Source organism: Callorhinchus milii, unplaced genomic scaffold (genome assembly GCF_018977255.1).
Source record: "Callorhinchus milii isolate IMCB2004 unplaced genomic scaffold, IMCB_Cmil_1.0 Scaffold14, whole genome shotgun sequence".
Taxonomy (NCBI): domain Eukaryota; kingdom Metazoa; phylum Chordata; class Chondrichthyes; order Chimaeriformes; family Callorhinchidae; genus Callorhinchus; species Callorhinchus milii.
In genome coordinates, this window is record NW_024704755.1 from 7,721,256 (window position 1) to 7,743,459 (window position 22,204).

The 22,204-nt window shown below is 40.6% G+C and overlaps 1 long non-coding RNA gene across 1 annotated transcript; it reads right to left on the reverse strand.

Annotated features, from left to right (window-relative positions):
• Positions 1-8,577: 8,577 nt before the first annotated feature.
• Positions 8,578-21,922, reverse strand: LOC103176042. The gene is made up of 3 exons (XR_487559.2): positions 21,871-21,922; positions 15,116-15,226; positions 8,578-8,615 (listed from the first exon to the last, which is right to left on the reverse strand). It is a non-coding gene; the product is annotated as an uncharacterized LOC103176042 (long non-coding RNA).
• Positions 21,923-22,204: the final 282 nt, after the last annotated feature.

Sequence of the window (22,204 nt, forward strand, 5' to 3'; positions counted from 1 at the left end):
CAGTAGAACAACAACAAAATTACATTTGTATAGCGCCTTTCACATCGGGCAGACATCCCAAGGTGATGGAAGTTACATGATAGTGAATGGCAGGGTGCAGGGAATTCCTTGTGACTGACTTAAACAGTAGTCTAACTGCACCTATGTTTTTTTGCCCAATCAACGTAATTCATAATTAATAGCAAGGTAGCATTCTATAATACGTGACGGATTGCTGAGCAGGAGATGATTGGCAGATTGCTTGCTATAGATGACAAAAAAAACGAAAGAATTCCATTGCTTGCAAACAATAATTTATCATTTTTAAATCACTGTGTACTTTTCTTACAAAACGAATAATGAATGGGGAAGTGGATCTTTATCAACCTGCCATTTTAGATCAGGAGAAGGAGGTTACATGGCAGGAGCTTAGTCTGACCTAACTTCCTGGACTGAGTACAATTCAGTGCCAAACACAGGAACAATTGACAGTGACGCTAACCGTCACACCAGATCTGTATGCCGTGCTTGACTTTGCATTTGTTTTGAGGTTGGACAAGTAAAAAAATGAAACGACACGGTGAAGCCACTTTTATTTCACAATTATATACCATGGGAAACAATTAAACAAAACTATCTCATTTTCTTATATAAAAAAAACTAAAAATGGAGTAAGCACAACAGCTTTTAACAACTGTATTCAGTCCCATTGCGAGCAAAATAAACTATTAAGCATCACTTCAATTAGTGCAGAATTAAGGGACTGTGCATTTAACATTTTTTTAAAAAAAGCATTTCAATGCGGCTTATGAGGGAAAGGGTTAAAATCTTTGTTAAGGTGCAGTCTGGGGCACATTATTTGTAAAGCACATATGAGGTAAAACTTAAAAGAAATAACAGTTTTGTCTCTCAGGGAATTATGTTATTGCATCTACGTGTGGTAAATTAGACTTGTGTAAAGTATATACACCGGCACCGACTGGTTGGGCTGAGTGGCCTGTTTCAGTGCTGTACATTCTTTGTTAAATTCATTTGTAAATAGAAATGTTTTGCTGCTTTAAGGACCAAGGGCTTTTGCTTGGATTTAAAAACTGGAACATTCAAGATCTTCAGATTATAAGAATGTTCGGAACAAATAGAAGTCACTGAACGCAGCCCAACCCTCCCCCACCAGATAGTCAGCAACGTATGTCTCTCTGACTTAAATTAATATCCTGATATAGGTGAATAACTTCACATAAAACTTCCAAAAGCAAAACTCCACAAACTTTCTCCCTGGCCCCTGAATGTACTTAAGTAAAACCAAAGTATATCAATGTAACATTACAATCTACATAATCCAACCCTGGCTAGTTGTATTCCACACAAGATGTTTCCATGGTCCCCACAGGCTGGAACAATAGTGTTCCACACAGTATTTGACTGACTACGTCTATGCCTGTCCTTATAATTGTCAGTTCTGCTCCCCCAATGGCTCAGCAAGTTTATTCAGTGAGTTTATTCAGCTCTGCGAAACAGCCACCAGCAGAGCAGCCACAGCAGACGGCAGACAGGTCCTGCCAGAATCTTAATAACCAATTTTTTTTGGCACTATTTAGCCAATTCAGCTCACTTTGTTTGACTATGGACTTTGGACATTCAAAGTAAAGTTGCATTCATATTTCTTTCCGGTATAACGCCCTGACCATCAATCGTACGGGCTAATTGATCATTCACCTCATGCTGTTTAGTGGGGCCTTGCGGGCACAATTGGCTGCTGAACTTCCTAAAAATCAGTCACTCCACTCCACAGTGATTTCCTGTGAGGCACTTTGAGATGTACTGAGGTAATGTACCGAGCTACAAAATGCTAGTTCTTTAAGAACTTTTTTTAAAAAAACTGCGTCCTCTTGTTCTACTGTCATGACACATCCTAAAATATTGATCTGGATTTACTTTTTCAATTCCCATATACATTTTTAGACACCTCTATGGGGTTGGTGCTCTTGGGGTACATCAGAGACTCCTTCTAAGTCGTCTTCTCTCAAGACTGAAAATATTGGAGCTAACTACGTCATAAGAACATACGAAATGCTAGACGAGAAAAAGACCAAGATCCATCTAGTTCACCTTCCACCTTCCTGGTGGTCGCATGCATATGTGTGCCAAACTATGTACTAAATCCCATAATGTTATTTCCTAAAAGAAAACTATCTTCTCACTTACTCATCGAGAGATGTTCTCACACGTCTGAGTGGTGGACTCTTCCACACCGTGCACAAGTCCTCCCAAAATAGTGCGAGTGGAGACGTGCAGCTTCTCTGCACAAACCCTCATGTAACATCAGCTTTTGTTTCAAACCCAGGCTCACAAAGGGCTGGTGCCCATTCTCCACAGGTGTAATTCTCAGCCTGCTGTGAACTTACTCTGTACCTGCTGCTCCCTCGTCACGCTACACCACTGCAACTCCTGTTTCATCAGTCAGTGTCCAGACACTCAGCCAATGCTTTTACATGTTACCTAAATACTGTGCAGTGGTTGTTACTGGGTTTGTGGGAATTGGGGAAGTTGGTCGGTGCTCTTGGGGTACATCAGAGATGTCATTGAGCTCTCATTGTTCTGTGCAGAGAGCAGATGGGATATTGTTAGTACACGCATTCATTTGGTACTGCATTATAGTGCTAAATGCCCTAACACAACTGCAGTGTTTTCATGACACTTACTACAAAGTGCTTGTGCACAATTACTATGCAATGAGACATTATCATATCACGTAATGCAAATCAGGCAATGTCATACCAAGAAAATACCTACCAATAAGACTATACACTGCTCCACCAGCCATGTCGCTCATGCCATCAGCGCTCTGCAGTGTAAGGATCTCTTTGAGTGTCAGGACATTCCACGATGGGAACCACCATTCGATACCCTTTGTTCCCTTCGATTAAATGATATTTTTGCTTTTTTGATCGTGCAAGGGGTGGAGTGGTTGAACTCATGGAAGATTATTTATTCCTCATGGAAACTTTGCCTATCGCTTACGGCATGAAGGCTGCCAACTTTGCAAGTCCTTTATTAGATCTGCTCAAAAATTCATTTTCAGGGGAAGGAAGACAACGATTTGTCTTTTTGTCTGTCAAAGTTGCCTCTCTAAATCCTCCTTTTCACTATTCCTTCCACCTGAAAGATAGTTCAGTTATTAATTCTGCTAAAGGCGAAAGAATAAATCTGACCTCTTTGGCTCACTCTTTCTCCTCTAACTCTAAACTTGATGCTGTAGCGAAAAAGCCTGGCTTCTTTCCTGCAATCCTGTCTTATGACCAATATTTTAGCGTCATCCCTAAACTGAATGACTACCAAAATTGGCAGTACATTTCACCCACAAAATATACAATCAATTCACTTTACTGTATATTCTGTGAAGCACTTTGAGACATCTCGAAGATGTGATAAAGCGCTATATCAAATACAAAGATTATTATTATTATCACATTATCTGCAAGGAAATAATTTGTTGAGAAAGTCTCTGACAATTCTGTAGTATCAGTTGATGTGTCACTGGAAATTAGATATATCGCAATATTTTTATGGGTACAATTATTTCCAATAATTATGTTACGTTGACAATTGTAATGTTGCAGAATGCAATTAATCTTAAAACTATTGATGGAAAATGTAACCTCCTTTGTCACTGTAAAAAGGTTTCATTATTATCATCTCAATCCATTTCCTAATAATGTACAATTACCACTCTAGAGGAACAGCAGCAGTACTTGTGATGGGTTTACATATCATGAGACGTTACTGTTTAGAAATATTCTGATGTCCTTATGGGAAATTAGCGTGTGTTTTATTTCTGCATCATTAGGGTTTGGACAATGTGAGTGATTTTTTTAACTGGAAGGAACTATCCTTTTACATGATTTCCCTTCTGGTTGTAGACACCTGTGACAGTTCAATGTGAAATGAATTTGGCCGATTTCATCCATTTCTCAGTTCCACAGGACTCTTGCACAACTAGTGAGGGTGCAAAACATAAATATTCATGTCGGTGTGGCTCATGGAGTTTATGGTTACAGTACATTTATTGAACACAGAAGACCGAGCTTGTATGTTTGTGTCCAGCATGTCTCGACTGGATAATTAGCACCATAAGTCACACCTAACAATATATCCAAATGTTGTATCCAGATTTGGAAAACGTGAACTGAAGCCGTAGAATACAGCTCATATTATACTTATGTCAACGTTTGAATGATATAAACCAATTTGAAAATCAGATACCAGTACTGAACAGCTGATTATTAATATGGAACTGGAGGTAGAAGAATTGCCTTGAATTTAAAATAAAGAACAAACATGTACCGGTGGTGAAATGCACCATTATGTGTGAATTAGGAACAAGGTGTATGATTTGGCTCTAGGGTGTGTCGAATTATTGATTTCAGACGGTACCAGAGTTTAACTAAGATCGATGCCCTCCAATGACTCCTGCTGGGAGTACGGATTGCAATAAGCAAGGATAGATTCGGATCCAGTTGTCATGGGTTTGGGGGTAGAGAGAGTTAAGTGGGGGTAAATTGGAGGTGGAGAACATGAAGGAAATAAAGATTCAGACTGCAGCATAGCCATAAACTTTCACGGGGCAGGACCAGTGCAAAGATCCACTTCACTGAACAGAAATCAAAAATGCAAAACCTCTTTCTGTTTGCACACACTGCCTTCATTCCTGCTAATGGAATAAATTTAGTTGTCAATTTTTTCCCCAGATTATGCATCTTGCCATGTTTACAGCCCAAATCACACACAGTCACCTTCTGTGTAACATGCTGTATGACTTCTGTTATTTGTGGAACTTGCCAAATTTCAGCAAACAGCAGAAATAAACTGTACAAAATGTTTTGTTGTGGGAACTCTTCCATTCTAATTAAAAGTAGGCAAATATGTGCAACAGAAAATTATCGTGAATACTTTACTGTGAATTCCTAATAAAATGATGTGGCAAATGGGTTCGTCACTCAACAGGCATTTGGAATGTACGATTTTTACATAATGTTACTGTTGCAAATAGATATACTTATCAGACCATCTGCTTAAGATAGACTGTGTTTCAGTCTTGGAATAATATTTCTCCATATAAATTCATGGAATGCAGGCTTTTGACAATTTCTATCAACCACTCATAACATTCCTTCCTGCCTCATTCGAGCCGGTAGAAAAAAATATCAATTGAGCGGTGCACTACATGTGCCCTCCTGTTAAAAGATGACAGATAGGGAATGAGGACTTCAAAGTGAACCACAAAGGGTGGTGGGGGGGGGTGGGGTGGGGAGTTGGAAAGAAAGATTGCAGATTGAACTTTTAGTCTTTACCCAAGTAACAGTGGACTTATGCCATGCTGCATACATCACTGGAATGCAGTAATTCAACATCTGTGCAACTTTGTGACAACCAAGCTTCACCCCAGTTTGAAAACCGACCAATACTTTATGATCATAAATGCTCCTTGTTCCACAGACATTTGCTAACAAAATAAATAGTACTACACTTTACAGTGAAATCCTGTGAAGCGCTTTGAGACATTCACCCAACGTGAAAGACGCTATACAAAATGCAAGGATTATAGAAGATTCTCATCAAATTTTGTATTAAACGAACAAAACTCTTTTCTGTGTCTGTAAACTTCAAGATGTGCTAAAGACAGATTACTATCATCTGTTGCATCAAAGAGGACAGTATGCAATTTCATAGAAGATTGGAATCTAATATGCGAATGCAATCAAATGGAATCAATACTGTTACAGTTTTTTATCCAAACCGTAATAAAATGGACATATAAATGTAAATCAACACCTGTGGACACCAAAACCTTTCCCAGGAGTCGCCAGGTTTATATTTCATAAGCAGTTTTATCCAGACAAATGCACTTCGATACGATATATAAAGGTTTGTGATTATTATTTTTCAGGAAGAGAGGATGCCAATCATTTGTTTATTCTAAAGTGGAACTGGTTCAATTCACAGTAAGTCTGCGTAAATAGGAATTCAAATTGAAACCAGTATGCTTTGTGTGTTGTACCAAAGTGAGTTTAAAATAACGCCTATTATGGTGTGCAAAGGAAACAAGCTGATCTGAATGTTTACCTCCTGAGTTGGCGTCTTAGAAATGTGAGATACAATCACAGCATATTAAATGACAAAGAAAATTCTGATGACTTATGTTCAGAGGAAAGTACGTGCCAGTGTTAGATTCTTACATTTGTTGGAAAAGAACAGAGACCATATCTAGGGTTTTAATCTGGGACATAGAGCAAGGAGTAACACCACACCACCACTTTTTTATATCATTTCCCACTTTATCTTCAATAGATGTATGTAAATTAAGATAACGGTTCCCAGTTCACAAGTAATTTTTATTCCTTTAGGGCATAAAGAGGTCAATCACGACTTCCTTAGATACTGTTGGTAACGACTGATGCAAACAAATTTAATCCTCTATCAGTGGCCTACGGCTAACTACAATTTTGTTTGGTCGCCTTAGGGGCTTAAGTTCCTCAATTATAATCACAAAATCTGATTATGCATTAAGTAAGTCTCCTATTTCTGTCTGGTGTGATTGTTATCTCTGTGACTTCCTTCATATGAACCCTTTTAACCAACTACTCCAGCATAACAAATCATTACGTTATTCTAAAACAAAATCACTTATGTTTTAGTTTGCTTCTTTGTAAAACAAATATGTTTTTTGCTTCAAAGATATTGCTTCCTTTTCGAACGGATATGAGAAAACCAACCTGCAATTTAGTTACTGGTAGAAGCTAAAGATTTGGAGCAAATACAATCAAAATGTGTGGAGCTGAAAGGATGAAATAATTCCAGTTTTATATTCGAAAGATGTAATGTCTAAGGAATCTCACAATAGTTAGTAATAAAGTTTAATTCAGCACCTTCACTGATGATGGAAATCATCTACAATCTGAATATAAAAAATATTGCTGCCAAGACCAATAAAAGATCATGGTGTAAATATGAATCTCTGTAAATGTTCATGAAAGTGGTCAGTAACATGCAGAGGGCTCAGTTTAATTCCATTACTGCTACTGTTGTTTACAGCCCAGTGTCACAGCACAAAGCTCATGCCCAATTCAATATCATGATACTACTGTTTATTGCTTTAAACAAACATCTCGGAAGCTGTGGTCAAACAGGACTTGAATGCCTCGACGTCCTGGAACAATCCCACTGACACTATATCCCATCCATACTTGGCGAGTTTCTTTTCCTTGTTATTTAGTCGATGTAGCGGTCACAAGTGGTGCATCATTACACAGATCAAAACCTGTGAAGAGAATATGTTGGTGGTGATCTTTCACACCCCGAACACATTTACAATTCCATTCCACAACTACTTACTGGTGAAACACTAAACCTCAATGCAAATTCCAATATATTGGCACCACAAATTAGATAAGGACGCAGCACAAAAATAGAATCCTAACCTGAAATGAATGTAATTCTCATTTCTAACTGTTTAATCTTAAGGGTTGTGGCACCCACAAGGTATCAGAATGCTGCAGATAATGACGCAAACTGAAGACTACGCGGTGGCAAGAGGAAAAAGAAAAGAATTGCCAGAATATCCCTGACTTTATCGCTGAAAGTGTTCCATTACCAAACAAGTACGACAGAACTAGGTTGAAAGGACTAAACATCATCATTAATATGCAGCAAAAGGGCATCTTATAATAATCCATGCATTTTGACAATATAATGCTTGTCCCAGAAGGACCAACCCAATAAACAAAATGTTTACAAAAGATACAGTGCACATCTTTACAGTCGAGATAAATGCAGACCTTTGTTCAACTATGGCACAACCTTAACAGGGAAAAATCACACTCACTCAACAACCACTTTATTAGTGTGGATAAGGGAGGCAGGGAGTTCAGCTAACCAATGCCACAGCAGAGGCTGATTTTAATTAAAATAAAATTAGTTTGCCACATGGAGTACCTCGTAGTGGTATATTGTCAGTTTTAAAGAGTTTCAAGCTAACAAGTGATGGATCATCTGTCCCATACTATGCATGTACAGCAATAATTGAGTGAGTTTCAAGGCTGTGATTCAATCGAGGTCTGTGAGTAAAGCCTGCATGACTCAGGGGTGTTACCTGAACCTAATGATTAGTTTGGGCCCTTCCATCATATGTACAACAACAACAACAAGAAAATGACATTTGTATAGCGCCTTTCACATTGGGAGGACGTTCCAAAGCGCTGGACAGACAGAGTTACGGACCCGAGCTGGGGGAGGGTGGAGGGCAGGGGGGGTAGCAGGGAGATAGAAAGCACAGTCGAAAAGGAGGGTCTTGAGGTGGGTCTTGAAGTTGGCGAGGGAGAGGGTATATTTAGGATATACACCAAACATTTTGCTCATTATTAAGCTGCATTTAGTTAAAGGCCTGTGTCTGAAAGTTGTACAAATATGTTGTACACAAGCTGCAGATCATCCAGAACTCTGTAGCTCATGTCCTCTCCCGCACCAAGCTCCGAGACCCCATCACATCCACCCTCACCCAGCTCCACTAGAATCCAATGAGCCAAATTCTGTATTTTCGTTCTACCATCTTTATTCTGCAGTAATCTTCCCAAGCTTTCCTGAGGAAAAGAAAGTGAAGCAGTTTTTTTTGGCAATGTATTAATGAAATAATCCCCATTTTCTATCGTTGTAGACAGATAACACAACTAAATGGATAAATCCTTACATTTAGTTTAGATTATCAAAGGTGGAACAGTCAGTAACCCTGACAAAGTGTCTCTAGCGGCATAATGAATGCCTTTCTTGCATAATTTATTAATCCTCCTCTTACGTTTACCATTCACATACAAGTGATTTCATTTTTTTCCTTTGTAGCCTTGCTGACACACTATAAGATGTAAAACTGCGGAACTGAGATCATGGACATTAATTTGTGGAACACACTCTGATGCGAGGTTGCAGACATAAATCTCACATTGAAATACCACTGCCTTACATCCACGCGCTGCAGACCATACACATTAATAGCGGCGTCACCCCAAGACCTTGAAAGGCCAACCTGTGAAAGCTAAATGTTCCCTTGGTGGTTCTCATTTCATCTGCTTCAAATGTTTTTGCAGTAGTTAACATATATTTAAAATTTATACAATTCATGATCTGTAAGCAGTGCAGCTGCATATATTGAACTCTTTTTGGCAGCTTCCCAGGTGGATAAATGCACTGCATGATGTGGCACTGAGCCATGCAGACCAAGAAGGTCCTAGGTTCAATGTGTGGTCTGCACTAAGATAACCAACTTCCTTCACCTGGGGCAGTCACATTAGCTTCAGCGATGCATGACCTGAGGGAACGTGGAAAAGGTCAGCCAGGACTTTCACTCTTGATCGTCATTCGGTGACCTTGACTGAAATGGACATTGCACAAGGTCAGGATCAGGCAAAGTTGTGAGAATTACCCTTGTTAAATAGGCTGCCAATATTCCCTGCCCAGGTTCACACTGATAGAATGGCCAGTGGGGGCTGTTGTTCCATCCCTCCCGCCCCATGGAACCATAATGAAACTTAGCCCCAACTTTCAGAAAATGAGGTGTAAGAGAGGGTAGTGGTGTGTGTCTGTGGGGAGGAGGGGTGCAGGATTGAATGAAACTGTTTTTATATTTTTGGAAAATGCAACAAAGATTCAGAGTGGGCTGAAGACATTATGAGATAATGTAAATGTAAGCAGCTAATTTAACTTAAAATTCGAAGCACAAAACTGAAGGGAACATACACAAAATTTGGCATTCAGAGAAATGCTTTCCCTGCCCACCAGCAGATACTTGGTATAGTCTTCCATCAAAACCATTCAATGTTGCAATGATTAACTCCTTTCAAAACAAGTGGAATAAATATCCAGTTATGAAAAGGATTAACAGTTGCATTTCTAATTATAAATCATACACTGTGAGGGTTCCAGTCCTGATAGGGGCCTGGAAATGACACGTGTGATAGCAGGTCTGTGTTGATTAAATAAATGGAGCCAAATCCATAGTAACGTTTTTGTTTTAGTCAGCTGTCTGTCAGAAGCCCATCACCATGCAAAGAGTATCCAAATCAGACTAGGAGTTCCACATATCTATGCCTACATCTACACAGGGAAATAAAAATGTACCCTGGCACTTTTTCTTAGGAGGGACATGCCCTGTTTAACTTAATTCAGGAGAGTATTATAGGCACAGGTTGGTAAGAGCCAAGGCTTGGGGACACCAGTAAATGTGTTGGGAGCATTGCTGGAGTTTAATCAGCTAAAACTGCTTAGCTAGCCATTTGAGAGTGCTGTCTGGCAAGCTTCCCGCTACCGGTCAGCTAGAACCACACTACCCTTGGCTCACAGGGTTAACAAGAGAGAAGCTGGAACAATCCCTGCTCCAAAGAATTGATCTGTCCCTCCAAGTCCTGCCGAAAAGCCAAGCTGGCTAATCTGTTATCAGCAGTGCCCTGGAGTACTACGGACATGCCTGGCTCAGGAATCAGACTACCGAGACCACCACAGAGGGTTGACACAATTCTAACATGCCATTGCCAAGCTACGCCACCTTAGAGCCTGTTCAGCTCCAAGGAGACATCACTTAACTCCCTTCCAAAGAAGAAAGTCCATAGTAGTGTGAACCAGAGCTGCTTGGTTGGAATAAGCAGGCTCAGTGGACTGAATGACCTTTTCCTGTTCTGTTTTTCGATATTCTCATCATTACAAAATAATAGATTTCAACATTTCAGTTGGTATAAAAAGAATGAATCATTGCCAGCTCAGGATGTAGTCCATTAATAAGATGAATATATTATAAAACAATGTGTCTGCATTGGTATGAGGGACATGGCATTTAACCCTGTGATGACTTGTATTGATTCCAAACTATAACCATATTGTAGTTGTCTTATTTAAACCAGATGCACCTTAGATTTATATTATTTTATATTTTATGATGTATGATGATGATGCCGTTAAGACAGAATGTGCCACATTCAAAGGGTTATGAACAAACATGTTTCTCGCTTTATGTTTTTCAATGTTACCACATGTCATGCAGACAAATGGCAGCTTTGAATTTTTGCTTCATTTTCATTGTTAGAGGAAAACCATGCAACAAAATAACAAAACTATTTTTAGTCAGTAAGTGAGAGAGGAAAAGGAGATGAGGAACAAGTGGGTGGTTAGCAAGAATATTAGCGTAGTTGTGAAAGAAGTGAATATTTCTAACTCCTCCAAGAGCCTACTCAGACTTCTTGATGTCATGGTTAAAATGTTTCAGGACTTATTTGCTGTACTTCTTAATCTCCCATTCAAACTGTCGGTGCTTTCAACTGCAAACAAGCGTGAGGACTGAATTATGCTGTGTGACTCGAAATTCTGTTTTAAAAGCCCTTCCACAGCCAGGCCGTGCTAAACCAACCACAAACTTGTTGCTCATTAGAAAGAAAATATCATAATGACATGCTTCTCCTGCTAAAAATACTTTTTTTTCTTGCCAAAAACAAAACGTGTAATAAAGCAGTCCTCAATGATCTTGTTTAAGCAAAACAGAAAACAGAACCTGGTTGTCAAAATGGAAATGAATACAAACGGAAGTTAAATCTGAAATGTTTATCTGTCTTTACCTAATGCTTCCTTTGTAATTAGGATTGTTAATAAAAAAAATTACAACTGGCTCCAATTTTCTCGTTGTAAATCCACCTCCCCTTGGGTTTTGGGAAATTATCTTAATGGGGGGTTTACTTGAAGTTTGCAAGCTGGACGTAGCTGCTTAAATTTCTGTGGATTTGAAAAATTAAAGCGTTGAGGGTTTTTTTTTTGCCCCCATTTGTTTCTTTCAATCTCCACCTGAGGGGGAATGGAGCCCATTCTGAGCTCCATGACCTCAGCTGTTACCTCGCCAGGGTGAGAGACGCCAAGACTGCTGCACTGCCAATGGCTCGGTTCCTATTCGGAAGTGGATTACCCATGCAGTGAAGGCGTTTTGATTTGGGAGCTAGCAATGAGAAGAAACAATTGGAAAATCAAGTGATGGGTAACAGCGGTTGAGAAGTCAGCAAATTTAACAGTTTAGCTTACATTTCTGCTCTTCTGCATTTTTAGAAGCTGTCGATGAACTACCAAAACACCATGTAATCTGCTTTGAAATCATGCAATTTCAATTAGTATTATTATGAACTGTTAGTTTTGCTATTTTTCCTCATATTATGTTGCATTTATACAAGCTGCGGCGCATTCAGAGGAATTATGCATGATTGTCGTTATTTTGCAATTTTATTAACCTCCGTGGTACAGCTGGTGTACATACCAACTAACTAACTAAACATGCTGCAGGGGGGAGTGGTAGCACTTCCCTCTTTCCTCATGTTTACCTACAATGAGTTGACTATTCCAAACAAGCACTCTGTGGAGGCCAAACATGTCCCCAAAGGATAGAGGTGAATTTACAACTTGGCTAAGATATTGGTTATATGGTCAGGGATCAGAGTTGAAGAATTTCTTTCCCTCGGAGTCTCTTCCAACGGATTCACTACTGCATGAAAAGAATTTCTCATTTCAAATCTCGCTCATGACTTGATCATTTTAAACATATGTCCTCAAGTTCTGCACTAACAATGTAAACAGTTGGTTTACATGGACATCATCTCTGTTTCTCAGCATTGCAAAGACCTAAATCACGTCACCCTCTACTCTTATTTTCTCCAATGAAAACTAGTCCAGCTAACATTCGTCTTCCCTTACAACTTAGAGCCCTAAGTGTGCTCCTCTATATACTCTCTCTAATGCATCAATGCCCTTTTAAAGAGAGATCATCCAAAACTGCACACAGTATTTCCAATGCAGCTTCACCAATGATTGACACAAGGTTAGAATATCTTCTTTCAACTATTCAAATATCTCAACCAAGTATTTGATTAGCTTTGTTGATAACAGCTTCATATTGATTTAAAAACGTTCAAAGAATGATCAATAACGCCTAAATCAGTACCGCCGCAGTGCAACAATGCTACTAACCGAACATGCATTTATATAATATTAATGTAGCATACTTATTAAGCAGATTCAAGCAGGAGCATTTTTATTCTTTTTATGTACTACCCTTTGCTAGTTATTAAATTATTCATAACTATATTTAACAGCAAAACTTAATAAGTTTTAGCAATAAATAACAATAAAAAGAAGACCATCAGTATGTGGTGTGAATCTCAGAATACAAATACTGCGGTTAGTACAGAGAATTATTGACCTCAGATGAATTTTGCAACATATTCTACATATAGTGTGCTTAGAATCTCCCTTTGTACTGCAGTAGTTCTTTTTATCATTATTTTACTTTAATTTATATACATATTTATACAGGATAATCCAATTACCCAAGAAGCCTAGTCTCTCACAGTCTCATATTCTCAAGATAATTAAAAACAATAAATTTACATGAGGCCATCTAAAAACAGAATGCTAGACAATATAAAAACTGTAAGATATTGTAATGAACCTCTGTTTTACTTATTAACCAGAATTCCCTCCCTTGCTTGTGCTATGTGCACTATAACTGTTCCACGTTTCAGAAAATGTAATTGTTCATTCTCAATTACTCCTATTTCCCACCACCCCCCCACCCCCTGTTCCTATTTTCTGCATGATTTCTTCCCTTGCAGGCTACCACATGCCCACCTCCAAGAAGAGAAACCAAGATGGTCCCTGCCGTCAATTTCTGCAGGGCTTCAATCAATGCTGCTCTCGGATCAGCCAGCAGGAGATGAAATTCACGTTCAGAAAATTAGATTATTGCCAGATTTCTCCCCCGCACCCTTGAAATGGAATGTCCTGCAATCCCATGGTACTCCATCCAGCAACACAGCCAAAAACTGACAAGTTAAGGTGAACGAGGTCCAGCATCCCCAAGTCAATATATTTTGAATAGGAGTCAAGTCCTGATCCACTTCCACTACTGGCCTGCTTAAAGCTGTATTTATATTCACATTTACATACATCAACGTCATTATATCTTTATTATATTTATGCACACACACGTACACACGCAATGCCCCACATCAATGTTTTCGATGAGAACTTACAGTCCTTTGCTGACACAAAATAAAACATTTATGGTTACATCTGTAGAGCATGTAAACGTTTTAAACCACCACAATCATTGGATACTTTGCCTGTACATCTAAGGAGTTGGGAAGACCATTGATCTCTCAGGCAACTTAACAGAAAACTGAAAACAGTTGTGCGGTTTTGGGGCCCAAGAATTTAAACTAATTACACCATTTGGTTGGACGTCTTTGGAAACAGAAAGCAACAAATGATTGAGGAAGCTTTGCCGTGCTTTCAAAATATTTGCTGAATCCCAAATCTGTGTCACTTATACTAGTTTCCTGTGTATGTATTGAGCAAATGAAGCTCAAACATTAGCAAGGGATTCCCCACTCCCTCCATTTTAAGTCACAATCCGCGGAGTTTGATGAAAACTGCTAACTTGACTCACATGCTGGTTTGCATTAGACTGAAACTAAGTGACTAAGTGACTCACTTTACGTGAATCTGCTCATAGTTAAAATCCTGCTGGATGTTCACACTTTGTCAGCGATGTGCTTTATTCTATTACGAATGAGAACTGTCTCAAGTGCTCAGGAGAATATAAAATTCAGCATATCTGCCTGCGGTGTCACTTATTTTTAAATCCATGGTCGGTGACCTCTGAACAGTGACCCAGAGTTACCCTGCTCCTTCCCTCACACACAATATATTTGCTTTTCTTGAAAACTGCAGATGTCAATCAGACGTCTAACAAGTGTTGGACATCTGGATTAGCCTACAAGGGAAAAGAAAGGTCTGTGCCTCCCACCTCACCCTTAATTTGAGATGTGCTGAAATTTCCAGTGAAAGTCTAATGATGTCATTTTTTTGCAATGAAGCATGTCCTGGCTTTTATGATGTCCCGCACATAGCACAGAATGCCAAATAGCAACACAGCCCCCGAATCCCATTCCCAGCGTGAACAAGCCTTAGCAACTGTCCTGCTCGGGATTTTACTGAAAGCAATGTGCGTTGTGTTAATGGAAAATTTGACATCAATCATCTCACCCTGATTAAATCCTACCTCTTGATGGCCAGTTGTAGAATAACTTTGACGAATAGCGATCACACCAAGGTCCACATCCCAGACTAACCCACCCTCATAGCTGGAGGAGGTTGGATCTTGGCAAGAAACCTGCAAAGGAAGAAGAATGGAAGAAAACAGGAGAAAAATGCATGAAAGCCAATAGTGCATTGGTTGAAGCCTTTGTCCCCTCTACGTCCCAGAGAAAATATCTGTACATACCTTTTATTTTATTTATTATTTAAAATATAAATGCAATACTTAATAGGCTTCACAATGGTATTTAATACAACAGTCCTTAAGATTAATAACATTTAGAATTGGAGTAATTGCTTTGAAAAGATATCATGGTGTTATATTATAGTATTTTTGTAATATGGAGAGGAGGTGAAATGCAGTATGATTTTTGGTTTAAAGTATACCAGAATACACGATTACTGAATGTTGAAAATATTACAAAATGACTTGGGTAATCAACAAGTGATTTGGATCTTTCAATTAGATTCTGCAGTAAAACAACTTTTACAGCATTTATAAAATTCTGCAACAGAAATAAAGGATATAGTGACTTTTGCAATTCCTAAACACTAGAAATTATAAGAGATCTTTAGATAAACATACCATTGCCAACTTTAATTTACTTTCCATTTTCTTACTTTTGCCCATCGAATCAGAGTTGATTCCTTTCATATCCATTCTCTGAACCATAAGTGAATGTTCAACCATTTACTTGTTGGTTCAGGACAATGTTAATAAAGCTACCTTGGGGCTATGTTGAAGATCAGGGAGTTCTCCCTGTGCCAATATTTATAGGAGGGAGAAGGAATTAGTGGGATATAGGAGAAAGGATTAGGAGAAGTGGAGCCCATGTATATTTATACAAACACTGGCATGGACTCGATGAGACCATGGTCTGTTTCCTCACAGTTACTATGTACTTCTCCCTCAACCACACAGACAAAAAAAATGTAATCATTGCTGATGTGGGTCATTGCTGATTTAAATTAGTTGCTATATTTACCTACATACTAAACGTGAATACACTAATAACATAATATTGTATGAAGCAGTTTGAGACATTGTAATGTGGGAAGGCCTTACATCAAATGCAAGTTTTATTAACGTATAAACATATGGCTTTCTGATCATGTTTAGCTGGTCCTGTAAAGGATTCAAAAGGAATCCATCATTTCTCGAATGGCTACGTATACAATGGTCTATATGTAAACATATTGTGTGCTTCAGTTTAAAGCAGGCAGGAAACACTTTAGGATGCCATAGATTAATAAACATCAGCTAAAGATCAAGAGGAATAGGAATTAGAGAAGCAGCAAAAGAGAATAAATGCAGGAACAATGACAGATTGAAGGCAACAGGAAAAGAAGAGGTTCCACCTCGGATCAAATAGTTTCAAAATAGTAATAGACAATGACAACTTGCACCTACATATCACCCTTCATGTCAGATAAATTCTCAAAGTGCTTCATAGTGACGGGATCACACACCAAGCGAGGAAGAGATGGGTGGGGGGGGGGGCGGGGGGTGTGGCGATGTCAATGTCTATTAATAGACAGCAATCAAATGAAACAATAAGCTGAGCAGATGGATGGAGTTATTAACCCTACATGAAATCAAAATAATTTCTGGAACATTGTTGGGGGCTTCGTTTTTTAAGCTCTTTTTATTACCACCTTCCAGCCTCCCTGTCTTCCTTCTTCAGATAAATCATGGTGGGGATTACTTTATCATGTTCTCCATCACCTAATCCTTTCTCACCTCCCCACCCCTGCACCCCCCACCCCAGTAATCCATCAAAGAACCTACAAAACATCCGTTTAGTGAGTGAAAGTGAGTTCAAATAACAGTCCAGCCTGAAATTCTGATCTTGATCTGGAACGGGATTATAATAATTTTTATTATTAATAAAAACCCAACCGTAGGATATAGATTATGGACAAAGCAACAAAGATGGAACAATATAAGGTGAAAACTCCAGAAACAGAATGCACAATGTATCTACAAGAAGGAGAAAGTGGGGTTAAAAAAACTAGAGAAAAAGTCACTGAATACTACATTTGTTGCACAACTGAACCATGAAAGTAGTTCAAATAACACAAATGAACAATTACCATGTGAATTTACAGAGATCTCCCTTTAAGATTCAACTGTAATGCTCAACAACTTTGCCAAGTACCATTTATACCAAGCATCTTTTCCAGCTTCATATTATTTTGCTGAAAGTGCAAAAGAAATTTTCCGTTTTAGTCACGAACATTGGGGTCTGGTACGGCAGTCTTTTTCTGTGCACAGCAGAATACTATGAAGTAGTTCCACGGTTGCCACGGAGACGGGTAGGATGCTCGCAGACACTGAGAGCCAACATGAGGATGCGTGATTCTTACATTGCGTCAGCTATGTAGCAGGAGCGTGCTTTTGTTCGTGCGGCTGCCGCTACAGAAACCTTAGAGGCGGTTATTAGGCGTGAGTTGCTATGGTTTCGGCTAGCAGTCATTCTTGTCGACTCCCAGCACTCATTTGTTGGTATTTGTTTTCAGTGCCTTGCAACAAAGTAGTTTCGGTCGTGACACAATCCTGCAGTTTGTACACATGAGGTAGCAAGGTCTTTAATCACTCAGCATTATTGGACACGTTTGTTACGATAATATCAAACTATTATGAGAAAGATATCCTGAAGGTTTGTTTTTATAAGTGTAAGACACAGCCTCTTTAGTTTGCAAAATTTATTTCCACGTTGAAGGAACACAATAAACAACACTACGGGATTCAGTGGCCTGCATCAAGTATAAAGTATAAAGTAGCCCGTAGGAGTTATCAGGGAAACTACAAATGGCCGTTTAGAGTAAATTAATGAAAGTAATGCAGTTTTTAAACAGCTTCTATTCCACAAGCGAAAGAGTCGCCAGGTGACCATAGGCATGTTCGCAACTTCTATCCTTGCAGTTTCAAGTTTAGTCAATAGGGGGTGCTGAAATGGTTTCTGAGTCAGACCCCCACTATATTTCCATTACTCTTGTCAGCTGGGTATCTTGCACTGTCTCAGTGCTGTACCTGACGAACAAGCCAACACTGTCAAATCCCTGTGTGGGAAGCGTCTGAGTATAAATCGTAGCAACTGGGCCACTCAGCCACAAAAGACTACATTTGGCAATATCTCCAGATTCTATACACGAGTACACGATGCAGCTTTGCGATCGGAAAAAGAATAATAATAATAATACGCCTTGCATTTGATACAGTGCCTTATCACGTCGTTGAGACATCTCAAAGCACTTCACAGAATATACTGTGAAGTGAATATTTTGTGGGCAAAAAGAAGCACCCAAATCAATCAAAATCACCTTTTGATGATGATGTTTGAAAGGTGCATGGGAATAATTCTCCCTGAAACAGAGATGCACTCGCAGTGCAAATCTCTCACGGAACAGCGTTCCTCAATGAATCAATGCTACAGATGAAAATATCAACATCTCAAGGACAGAAAGAGGAACTTCATGTCTTCACTGCTCATGAATGAAAATCACCCACAGCTGAGCACATTGTTTTTTTTAAATGTCAGGAAATAGTTTAATGTGACTAACCCTTTTTTCCCCTGAGGTTAATCTTTTTGGACAATATCTTTGCTTTGCTTTACAGGTTGGTCATTTATCACCATTCACTGAGTGAATGAGACAGACCAGACCACAGCTGACTGGTCTATAAGCACCATCCACTACTACCCCATGTTCAAAACAGCAGGAATCAGCTGGAATGGCATTCAACCTGAACAAGTTGAACAGTTTCTCCCCCCCACCCCCAGAAAAAAAAAAGTGTTTTCATCCAGGATTTCATTCATTTCATTCAGGAGGCACTTGAGAAATGAGGGGGTCTCACTAAACTCGAGATAGGAGATTTGATTGACAGTATCTTAAGAACTCCTCCTGAAAAGTCAAACCAGTAGTTTTGTTCTGCTGGGTCGACAGTTTAATTAAAAGAATGCATAAAACTACCCATTATTTGGCACAACTTACTGCCAGAGTAGGGGGAGGGGTGGGGGGGGGGGGGGGTTAAAAAAAAAATCTGCCACGTTAGATCCCGAACACATAGACCTCGACTTCATTGAAGCTGAAGTCAAATCTCACCAGTGTTGGGCATTTGAGAATGATCCGCCCTCACATTTGTTGCAGGTAAACCGGACCGACTCTCAAAGGTGCATTTGCAATGTTAGACATTCCTCGTTGCTCACAGTGGTGATGAAGTTAAAGTTAAGTGTTGTCATTTTCATCTGTTGGGATGGAGAGGGAGAGGGGTGGGGTGGGGGGGTGGGGGGATGGGGGGGAGACTACGAGGATGGCTGTGCCTTTCGCTAAACGAAGTCTGACACGACTCTCCAGCAAATCGATGCAAAAGAATGAACCGCCAAAAATAAAATAAGAAGCTTCACCTTTGCATGTGCATTGAGTTTCGAAAGCAGCTGTGAATTATAAACCCCGTCTCTGGTAACCCAAACTGCGGGGACAGACACGGAGAGAGTTGCAACACGATTTCGGACCTCACACCCGAAGTGTCGCGCACCCCGAACCCGGACAGACACAGAGATGAGACCTCGGGTGATGAATGCTAACGCGGGTACTTCTTAATTCAATGGGGAGATGTCCCGAAGTGTGTGACACAACGGCGCAACACTTGCGACTGACGCCGACATCGGGACACACAGCAAAGGAAATGCCGTAACTTTGCCCCATTCATAAACCCCACACACACACACACACACACACAGCGCACGTTCCTTCCCTCCTCTTCTCTTCCCTCCTCTGTAAGTGCTACGAGTTTCTTATCGGACTTGTGACTTAGTCACACACACACACACACACACACCCCTCGGGCTCTCTGTCTGACCGCCTGGATATACGGGGAAAGGAAACTAACTGCAGGTTCGCTTCCAGATCTCCCATCTCCTCCCACCCCTCACCCCCACCCACCCCCTACAGTAACCTTCTTGACCAGCAGATAAAACCTGTCAATGTTCCTTTCATTCCAGGGTAAAGATCGGACGTGGGGTGTGGAGAGAGGGAGAGAGGGGAGGTGGTGGGGGTGGGGGGGGGGTGGGGAGAGAAAGAGAGAGAGAGAGAGAGAGAGGATCCAGGGGCCGCTCTAAGCCATCATACTCCCCTCTCTGGTCAAGAGATGCTAATTCACGGGGGCTCGGGTCTGTGTGGGAGTGCAGAAGACGGCAATGCTATCATTATCAACCGGATCACCCGTGCGTTTAATGGTGGAGATCAGGAGACATTTGCACTCCCAAAGATCACGATGACATCATGAGCGAAACAGCCTCAAAACGCTTGTCAACTGAGAACGGAGGGTCTGAAACTGAAACGACTCAACTGATTGAAGTCTTCCTCACCCCCCACCCCCCCCCCCCCCCCCCACCCCACACACACACACACACACTCCCCTCCCACCTCCCCACCAGAAAAAAATTATCCACCCACTTCTTCCACTTAACGATCACTGGCAACTTTTCTTAAAAGAAATACATTCAAGTTCCTCCCAAACCACTCACCCCCCCACACCCCCAACCCCCCCCCCCCCCCCAATATACAAACGAGATCAAACTCCTGAGCGATATGTCTCTTCAATATTAAAAAAAGTAGCCTTTTGTTCTAATCCAACACCCCGAGGAGAGAGAGAGAGAGAGAGAATAGTGAGTGAGGTGGTGAGTGGGGTGTGTGGGGGGTGTATCGATAAATATGAGAGACATAGAGACAGAGAAAGTGTCGAGCTTTTAACAGCCAAGAACAAATGATCTTTGCATAATTTAAAGGCGTGAGGAGTGGGGGGGGGGGGGGGGGGTCAGGGTTGGGTTGGGATGGAGTCGGGGGTGGTGGGGGGGGGGGGGGTGTTGGGGGTTTGCAAACTGCTGTACGGTCAAAAAAAAAGCTGCAGTACTCTATTGTGGCTGTAAACAGGGGGGAGAAAAAGCCCTTTGCTGTTTGCTTTGCTGGCTTTGAACTCGCAAAGTGTTCGCTTAAAGCGCAATCGGATTTGAAACTGACAGCGTTACGGATCTCTCTGTCTCTGTCTGTCTGTCTGTCTCTGTGTGTCTCTGTCTGTGACTCTGTTCTCTGTGTGTGTCTCTGTCTCTCTGTGTGTGTCTCTGTCTCTCTGTGTGTGTCTCTGTCTCTCTGTGTGTGTGTCTCTGTCTCTGTGAGTGTCTCTGTCTCTCTGTCTCTCTCTCTCTCTCTCTGGGAAACACGAATTCCACCACACAATCTCACCTGCACAGATTAGGAGGAAAGTTTTTTTGGGGGAAAAGTGGACCGACAAAAAAAGAGATCTCTCAGGCTTACAGCGAGAAGCAGAGAGAGAAAGAGAGAGAGAGAGAGAGAGAGATAGAGGGAGAGAGAAAGAAAGAGAGAGAGGAAGAGAGTGAAAAAAGAGAGAGAAATCCCTCTATTGTGCTAATAACCCCTGAGACCAGCCTTGGAATGCAAAGCTCTCACAAACAATTCCCGTCTAATTGCAATACTTAGGTTTCTGATTTGCAGGTCTGTTAACTTTCTTCTTTTTTTGGAGGTGGGGAGGGTGGGGGGGGAGACAAAAAAAAAGGAGAGATGAGGAGGAGAGGGAGGGAGGGAGGGAGGGTGTGTGTGAGAGTGAGTGAGTGAGAGAGTGAGAGAGTGAGTGGTGGTGGGAAAGGAAGAAAAGTTTTGTTAGCGTTAAGACGTCGTATTTCTTTTTGGGTTTGGCTTTACCTTAAAAATCACGCAACGTTGCCCTCCCTCCGGGAACGGACTTCTGGCCCCTCTTTTTTTTTAAAAAAAAGGTTGCGACAAGTTTCGTAAAGATGCAGTTTTAGGATCAAAATTGGATAAGATAAGAGGTGACTGTCAAAGACGACGATGATGATGATGGTGGTGGTGGTGATGATGATGATGGTGATGTACAGTAGGGTCTCAGTCACAATACTGCACTGGGGAGATTTACTCGTCGCGACGTCAGCGTTACGTTCCAATCCATATCCCTCTCTCTCTCTCTCTCACTCTCTCTCTCTCGGAAAATTAATTAAAAAACGTGGGACCCATTTGC